Source organism: Lissotriton helveticus, chromosome 6 (assembly GCF_964261635.1).
Source record: "Lissotriton helveticus chromosome 6, aLisHel1.1, whole genome shotgun sequence".
Taxonomy (NCBI): Eukaryota; Metazoa; Chordata; class Amphibia; order Caudata; family Salamandridae; genus Lissotriton; species Lissotriton helveticus.
In genome coordinates, this window is record NC_136067.1 from 2,122,094,821 (window position 1) to 2,122,103,488 (window position 8,668).

The 8,668-nt window shown below is 40.4% G+C and overlaps 1 pseudogene; it reads left to right on the top strand.

The window, feature by feature from the left end:
• Positions 1-1,190: 1,190 nt before the first annotated feature.
• On the top strand, positions 1,191-3,123 carry LOC144763084 (uncharacterized; annotated as a pseudogene).
• Positions 3,124-8,668: the final 5,545 nt, after the last annotated feature.

An 8,668-nucleotide genomic window follows, 5' to 3' on the forward strand; every position in this document is an offset into this window, starting at 1 on the left:
CAAATGCTATAAGTGTCACATTTGCGAAAGTTATAACTGTTGGCATTGTAAATGACAAAACTATTAATTTAGCTATTTTCAAAAACAAAACATAAATAAAAAAATTGTCATTTACAATACCAATGGCTCAAACTTTCCTAATGCGAGACCTATTGCATTGCAAATGCCTGTCTTTCTAGATGTAATGCATCATTGGGAAAGCCTATACATCTAAAAGGTGAGACGTACTGACTTTTCCAATGTGTGTTCAAAATGGTTGTAAACCTCCTGTTCCTTGTGTAGCTCCGATCAGAGCCTCGGCTCTCTGGAGTTACACTATGTGGAAGATGCTCAGATTACCTGTCCAGGTCCTATCCCAGGCTGTCTGATGGTATTAAGGACTCCCTTTTAGAAGTTGCTTAGGTTTCCCTCCATAATGGTGATGCTCTGTCTTGCATGGTCCAGTCACTGGAAAAGGCTCCATCTTGTCTTATTTGTTAGGCTGTGTGATAATAGGAAGCGTTCCCTGGATAAGAAGGGAGGCATCTTATCGCTACGTTTTTAACATTGTAGTGTGTCGTGGGGAGAGGGTCTCACTCGCTGAACAAGGAACCTTCTCTGGTGTCTTGGTTACTCCTTTAGTCCACACTCCTTGATAGAAGGGGATCATGGAGGGATGTATGAACTTACTCTGCCTGTTGCATCTTCACACTTACAGTGTAATCTAGAATTGCTTCCACACACATGTTTATATGAAGATTTAAATGTTTCACTACATGGCAATAGATTTTTGTGCTGGACTCTGCATTTCTGCTTATTCAGTGTTTCTTTTTCTTAATTTAACAGATGAAATAAATGCCTTAATAAACACAAACGGTAAAGGCATTAAACATCACTCGTGTAGGAAGTGATTTAAAAACAGTATACCTTGAAATATCTTCCCTTGAAGGCTAATGCCTCGTCAAAGTCTTTTTCTACAGCAGAAAACCCAAACTGCCCAGTAAAGTCTGTACTTGGATGTTAGGCATTAGCTGATATGCACAGAAGACATAACACACTGACATACTAAAGCAAGACTGAGCTGCTCATTACGAAGGAAGAGCTAACCTGGTATCAGAAATAACACTCAGGAGAGGAACCGTATGAATATCTAGAATGTGGAAACACATTTATTAGACAGAGAGAGAAAGAGCAAGTGTGACATAAGAAACATGCTGGAGAAAAACCATATTGATGGACTGACTGTGGAAAAGTGTCCCTTGCAATGAAAGCACTAATGCAGCATCCGAGTGTCCACGTAGAGGAGAAAACCTATAAATGTACAGAATGTAATAAGGCATTTATTACCAAAGGAGACCTAATTAAACATCACAAAGTGCACACTGGGGAGAAACCGTATAAATGCACTGAATGTGACAAAGCATTTATAACAAATGGAGAGCTAAAGCAACATTGGAGAATCCACACTGGAGAAAAACCATATCAATGTACAGAATGTAATAAAGTGTTCCAAAGGAAGGAAACTCTAAAGCAGCATCAAATGATCCACACTGGTGAGAAACCGTATGAATGTACAGAATGCAACAAAGCATTTAAAAGAAATGGAGAGCTAAAACACCATCAGAAAATCCACACTGGGGAGAAACCATATCAATGTACAGCGTGTGACAAAGCATTTATAAAAAATGGAGAACTAAAACGACCTCAGAAATTCCACACTGGGGAGAAACTGTATCAATGTACAAAGTGCGTCAAAGCATTTGTAGGAAATAGAGATCTAAAACGTCATCAAAAAATCCACACCGGGGAGAGACCATATCAATGTACAGAGTGCGACAAAGCATTTATAACAAATGGATTGCTGAAGAGACATCAGAAAATCCACACTGGGGAGAGACCATATAAATGTACAGAGTGTGACAAAGCATTTATATCAAATGGAAAGCTAAAACAACATCAGAAAATGCACCCTGGGGGGAGACCATATCAATGTACAGAATGTAATAACGTGTTCACATGGAAGCCAAATCTATGGCGGCATCAAAGGATCCACACTGGTGAGAAACCATATGAATGTACAGAATGCGTCAAAGCATTTATAATAAATAGAGATCTAAAACGTCATCAGAAAATCCATACTGGGGAGAAACCACATCAATGTACAGAGTGTGACAATGCATATATAACAAAGTGAGCCCTGAAGAAACATCAGAAAATCCACACTGGGGAGAAACCATATCAATGTACAGAGTGTGACAAAGCATTTATAACAAATGGAAAGCTAAAACAACATCAGAAAATGCACACTGGGGAGAGACCATATAAATGTACAGAATGTGAGAAAGCATTTATAACAAATGGAGAGCTAAAGCAACATCAGAAAATCCACACCGGGTTAAAACCATATCAATGTACAGAATGTAGTGAAGTGTTCAAATGGAAGACTAATCTATGGCGGCATCAAATGATCCACACTGGGGAGAAACCATATGAATGTACAGAATGTGACAAGGCATTTATAACAAATGGAGATCTAAGGAAACATCAGAAAATCCACACTTGAGAGAGACCATATAAATGTACAGAATGTGATTTAGAATAAATAAAGAGCTGAAGCAACATCAAATAGTCCACCCTGGAAAGAGAATATTCAACTGCACACAATGTGACAAGACATTTATTAACCACTTGCATGCTAATGACAAGGTGAACTCGTCATGAGGCACACTGGAGCTGTGCTCATGACAAGGTCAACTCGTCATGTATAATGGGATTCATAAATATGCAGCACAGGAGGGGAAAACCCCTTAGCAGCCAAGTGGTTAAAAAGTCAAATCTAATGCAACATCAGAAAGTCCACACCGGGGCGAAACCCTATGAACGTACTGAATGTGACAAAGCAACCATATCAATGTATGGAATGTGATAAGGCTGTGCAGAAAGAAGACCAACACAAAGAACCATCAACAAATCCGCGCTGGGAGCAACACCATAGCAGGACTCTAAAAATCTACTCTCCCACTCGCTATGGAGAGTCAGATTTTATCAGGTCGGGCTATTTTTACTACATACTAGTCTGTTGTTCTGGTGAATGAACTTAAGCTGGAAAGAAACAGATATTCTGTTTATTCAGAAAGTGAATGAGCAGTAAAGATGCCTTTAAATCTTTTTATCTTAACACATGCTGTCTGTTCAAGGACAGAGGTCAAGTGTCAATTTGTCTGTTTAATAAATGCTGTCTATCCAGGAAAGTTGTCTTTACTTGTCTTTCTCTTACTAGTTAGTTTTTTGTCAAGTGAACTCTCTAACAATCATTGTGAAAGAAAAGGCTATAGGATGTCAGTTTTTTTTCCTATCACAAAATTTAAATAGCTAGCAAATGAATAAGACAAATATTCAAAAATATATCAGGACATTCAAAAGAACATTTTTTTAAATTCAGAAGTGTGATGCAAACAAAGAGTTAAATTAGAGCAAAATAATCAGAACACTTTAGTTGGTGATGTACAATTGATAAATATTTGCAGAAACTTAATTTTGTGTGAAATTTTGTGCCAATTCCCGGGAGAATCTGCTGATTACAAATGACAGTGTGCTAGCACTTCATGCTTTAGTTATTTATTTATTAAAAGTAATAGTTTTTAAATATGATTTGAGAAACATTCCTGGCCCCGCTTAGGTGATAATGCTGTTAATGACAGAGAGGCAAGTCAGGGGTCTGTTGTATCCTGTTTGTGGCTAGATTTTCATCATATATTGGAGAAAAAGTGTAGCCTAATAAATCAATAGAAATAGTTGTTTGTGTGGTATGCACGCTGAACTTGCGTTTTCGAAGGTGCTCTCACATTTAGCAATGTATAAAATGGAGGCTCGGTGAATGAAAATATTTGCCCGGGATCACATTTGAAATCACTTTGTGTATCAAGAGCATTTCAATTAGGTTGAGTAGATTATTTAAGTCAACAGACCTTCAGGTCTAGTAAAATTTTTATGATTTTTTGAGGCCTGCACAGGAATGTACTGAATGTAACAGAGCCATCATTACAAAGGGACTATTAATGCAACATCTGAAAATCCAGACTAGGAATAACTGAAGCAATAAATGTGACGAGGTGCTGATCAGATAGTCTGTATTGGCAGAAACACCTTTTTCTTGCAAAGGGTTTTTTTAGAGGAGGAACCTAATGTGCATTCCAGGGGAAAAACATCTGTCTTCATTGTAACAAGACATTCATTACAAAGGAATAGTTAATGCTTGATCAGAAATTATACTCTGGGGAGAAGCCATTTGAATATTATAAATGTGTAAAAGCATTTCCTACCAAACGCTCTAAGTTGAGTTATCGAAAAGGCCACCCTGGTTTAAGATATACTGATATTGAAGTCTTGATTTAGAAAAAGTCGTCAGTTGCTACGTCAGATGATCCACACATGCATGCACACAGATATTGGGTCATGGAATACATGAACAAAATGTGGAACAAAGGAACAGAAATAGTTACAGTCATTGTAGGTGCTAAAGGATTAGTCCAGAAAAGGTCCCAACAAACCCCATTCCCACAGAGGTGACAATATACAAACTCCAGAGAGGATCAAACTCTGACAGAATACAAATATTACAGAAAGCAACAGCTAGATGTCTTTCCCTGTTCCCAGCCTACTGAAGAATAATGACTATTTTGACTGGCTCATAATAATAAAAACCTGGCTCTGCTTATTTACTCAGTTATGTGAGATTTGTTCTGTGAGACCTTCTAGGGTTCTTATTCACAGTTTTTAGGGACATTTGTTAGTGTTGGTGATTATAAAATTCAGAGTTTGTTACATAGGATCTTATGTACATAATGTTTATCGTTGAAGTGGGAGAGGTGTGGCGCCGCGGCCAGGGCGGCTGACGCTGGAATCTGGGGATCAGGGTTCGATCCCCGGCTCCGGCGGCAGGTTAGCCCAGCACCATGTGACTCTGGGCAATAGCTTGCTTAATCTTCCCGACGGCCCCCAGCGCCTAGAGACCCTTACGGGTGATTGTGCGCTTTACAAATTTGGATTATTATTATATTTTGTTTCTATCAATAACACTACTAGTCGGGGAGGACAAGTGGAGTTTTGGGGTCTGATGGAAGTCAGATGCCACTGGCCTTAGTGGTTTGCAACCCCCGAAGTACGTATGCATCATGTTTATGGTTTCATGCGGGACAGGAGCTGCCACCACTTGTACAGACATTGCAGGACAGTTTGCTTGACAACCTGTGAATAAGAGGCCTCTACTTTGGGCATTGATTACAATCTTCTATCTCACATGGAGGAAACAATTGTATTATTTCTACTTCTGTACAGTGTATTTTCTTAACATGCTGATCTGGAATAAAATGAACATCTCCTGAAATTACCAACTGCAATCCTAGATGTTTGAACACAGTAAACTTTCTTATACCGTACAGTGTATATAGTGATTTACTTTTCTAAAGCACTCTATTGTCCATTCAGGCTATGCCCGTGCAATAGAAAGAAAACAAATAAATCTGTTTGCCTGAATAGGGAAAGACAAAGCAAAGGTCTTCTCTCTCCGCGAGCCTTGTTCCAAAAGGATAAACTCTGCGGCCACCATTGGGGTGGAAAATGGGAGGGGGTTAATGAGGAGACTCAAATGGAGAATTTATGTTAAGAGGCCATGGAGAGGGACTCAAAATGTCAGCAATGTGTACCCTACGCCTTAGTCTTATAAATGTGAGTTCCTGGTCGGTGGACCCACATAGTTTCTTCCACTGTAGTAAGAAACCAAATACTAGTACATGCTCTAGTATCCCCCCTTGGTATTTTCAATGATGTTGATGTGGCAGACATTATATTCAATCACGATCTTTTCAATAATCATTTGTTTATTTTTATTTAGAAGGTCTTATAAACCACAAACATGACCCAAAATCATAAGAACACTGTACATGGGAAAAGATTGTGGTGGTTACATATATAAGGGTAATACAACTTTTAAACCATCAACCCAACACAACAGAGATATTGTATACATTTTATGAACTGTATGCCTGTGTACTTAGATTGAGGTGGACTACAGTGTCACTGCTGGTTGTGCTGACGGGATAGATATCCAGTGATGTGTCCTTTTAACAAAGCCGACTAATGGTCACTAAGCAGCTGGACAAAGCCCTTTTCCTGTTCCAGGGCGACTATAAAAAACCATCATGACAAATGCAACAGCGTTGTCACACTCCCGTCCAACCTGGACTCCAACTGGGCTCCCACCTAATAACAATGATAAAAAAAATTATATTACTGAAGTGAATGGGCTCATTTAGTGGGAAAATATGAAGAAAAATCCTCAGTCCTTGAATGGACAGAAGGGGCAATTGATAGGTCGTTGTTGCACCATCCTGAAGACATTGATACTTGGATAGAGACCCATAAAAACTGGAGGCTTCTCTTCACTCGTGTATGAAAGGCAAACTGTTGTTAATTCCATAATGAACAAGGCTTTGCTCTCATGCTTTAAAGGTTGTAAAAGAGTGAGACACTCTGTGTGTGAGCTAGAAAAGGTCTCCCCTGGCCACAATTCACCAGTTACTAATCCTCGAATAACCACCCACAGTCTCAAGATAAGCTAGATCTCTCATTGATATGCAAGAAGTACAGGCTTCTAACACTACTGGTATATCTAACACTACGGAGCATCACTTTAGTTTGGGCATCAATGTGATTGATGCCAGTTTAGCCACCCCGAGGCTAGAACGTAATGCTCTTCTAAGGTTTATAAGGCAATGTAGGTAGGGGTTTGCTGCAAGAGTTGTTTGGGCGACTATTACTAGAACACAGGTGGCACTGTGGTTTGATGACAGAAATACTTATGATCTGACAGATAAGCTTAGAGGAAAGAGAGAGTTGAAACTGCAGACACGACACATATGACTGGGGCAAGCCCTGGATGTAAGATTAAGCTGCTTGCCTGGAATGTGAGAGGGGTGAATGACCACCACAAAGCCCGTCTGGTAACCACATACCTGAATAGGCTTAAAGTGGATGATGGATTAATTCAGGAGGCATATGCTGCTTCTGTGGGAGTTCATATGCCAAAAGCTGGCGCTCCTACCTCTGTTACTCTTCTTATTCCTCCTTTTCTAGGGGAGTGGCCATCTTGGTTAAACGAGGCTTACAGTTCAGGCCTCTAGACATGTTCTGTGATAGTGAGGGCCGGTGCATGGTTGTGCAGGGGTTGTCAGGTGCGACAAACATCACATTGAATAATACATATGGGCGAAACTTCGATGACCCAAGCTATATTAAACCTAAAAAGGCTGGATTTCTGGGGCAAGGTGGATTGTGAAGATAAATTCCTAGATAAGCATACTACTTCCCGGTGGTGCGACAATGTGGGGGCGGGAATACCTGTGCTGTACACTGCTCAATGTCATTCGCCCAGCATGGTTGGCTTCAGACATGTTTGCGATAGAAACCCGGTATAGTGCGTATAGCTCCCACTCCATTGAAATTCTACAGGAAATTAGAGATTTTTAAGCAGAGCTTTACACTGCCACTGCATATATTCCTGCCAAGGGTATACGTATGTATCTAGATTGGGTTACCTGGGCATGGCTAGAACCATTCAAAGGGAGCCACTTGTAGTGTAGTTCCTATATTCCCAACAGGCTCTGCCCATTGGAATAGTATATCCTATAGATTTGACGTAGGACTGAGGTCTACTAGGTCTCTATCGAATATACTAGACTTAATTGTGAGTGCCAGCTAGCTCAGAGATCACTAGAAACTTTCTCGAATAGACAAGAAGGGATTAGTTTCTGATAAACGCATAAACATGACAACTTTGTTTCCCAAGGGTAGCCTGGAAACAGTGGAGCTGGATTTCTCGGCAGGAGAAAAGACAGCGTCTCTCTCAGTGCATCTGCTGGAGAGTCGGCTTCCTTCGGCACTTGCTTCAGCGAGCTATGTCGGGCAAGTAGATAGTCGAACTGCTTTAAACCACCGTGTGTTTGCCTGGGCAAGTGTGGGCATATTTATACCTTAAAGGTACAGAGATTGACTTAAGGTTGGACATAATAATGTCATCAAAGACTCAGTTCTTTGAAAACTCCTTGAGTTCTTGGATAAATCAATATTCAAGCAAGGGGAAGTCCCTGACTGCTAAAGGCGGGTTTTTAAAAGAAATCGTTGTGGTTTCTCGGAACTATTGGAAGTAGCCATGCCGTATTTGGACTGCATAGGCTAAGTCTAAATATGGTTATGATTTCTATGCCTATATAAGGATAGGGTGATTTATACCTATATATGGGCATGAATCGGGAAAATTACCCTAGAGTCCTAGATTCATATAGAACACACTGTGCACTCCTTTTAAATGCCTGATTTAGATCTTGGGAACAGTGGTCCGGATGTCAGATTTCCTACTTGGTGGTCTGCCCGCTGTATTGAGATTTTGGCAGGTCTATATACTAAAGACAGTCCGAGTCCCACCGACTCCACCAGGAATTTTCGCCTGCATAGACGGCATCATAGTCAAAAGCGGCTGTTAGCGGAGGAAGTCCAGCAAGGATTGCTTCTGTGCTAATCACGATGTGCCTGTCCATCGAGGCAACTGTGACAGGGATACCTCCTACCTTGAGTTGGTGAATTCGAAGGAAATTAGGTATAAACGTACTGTTTTCCACTTCCGTTTCTGGCT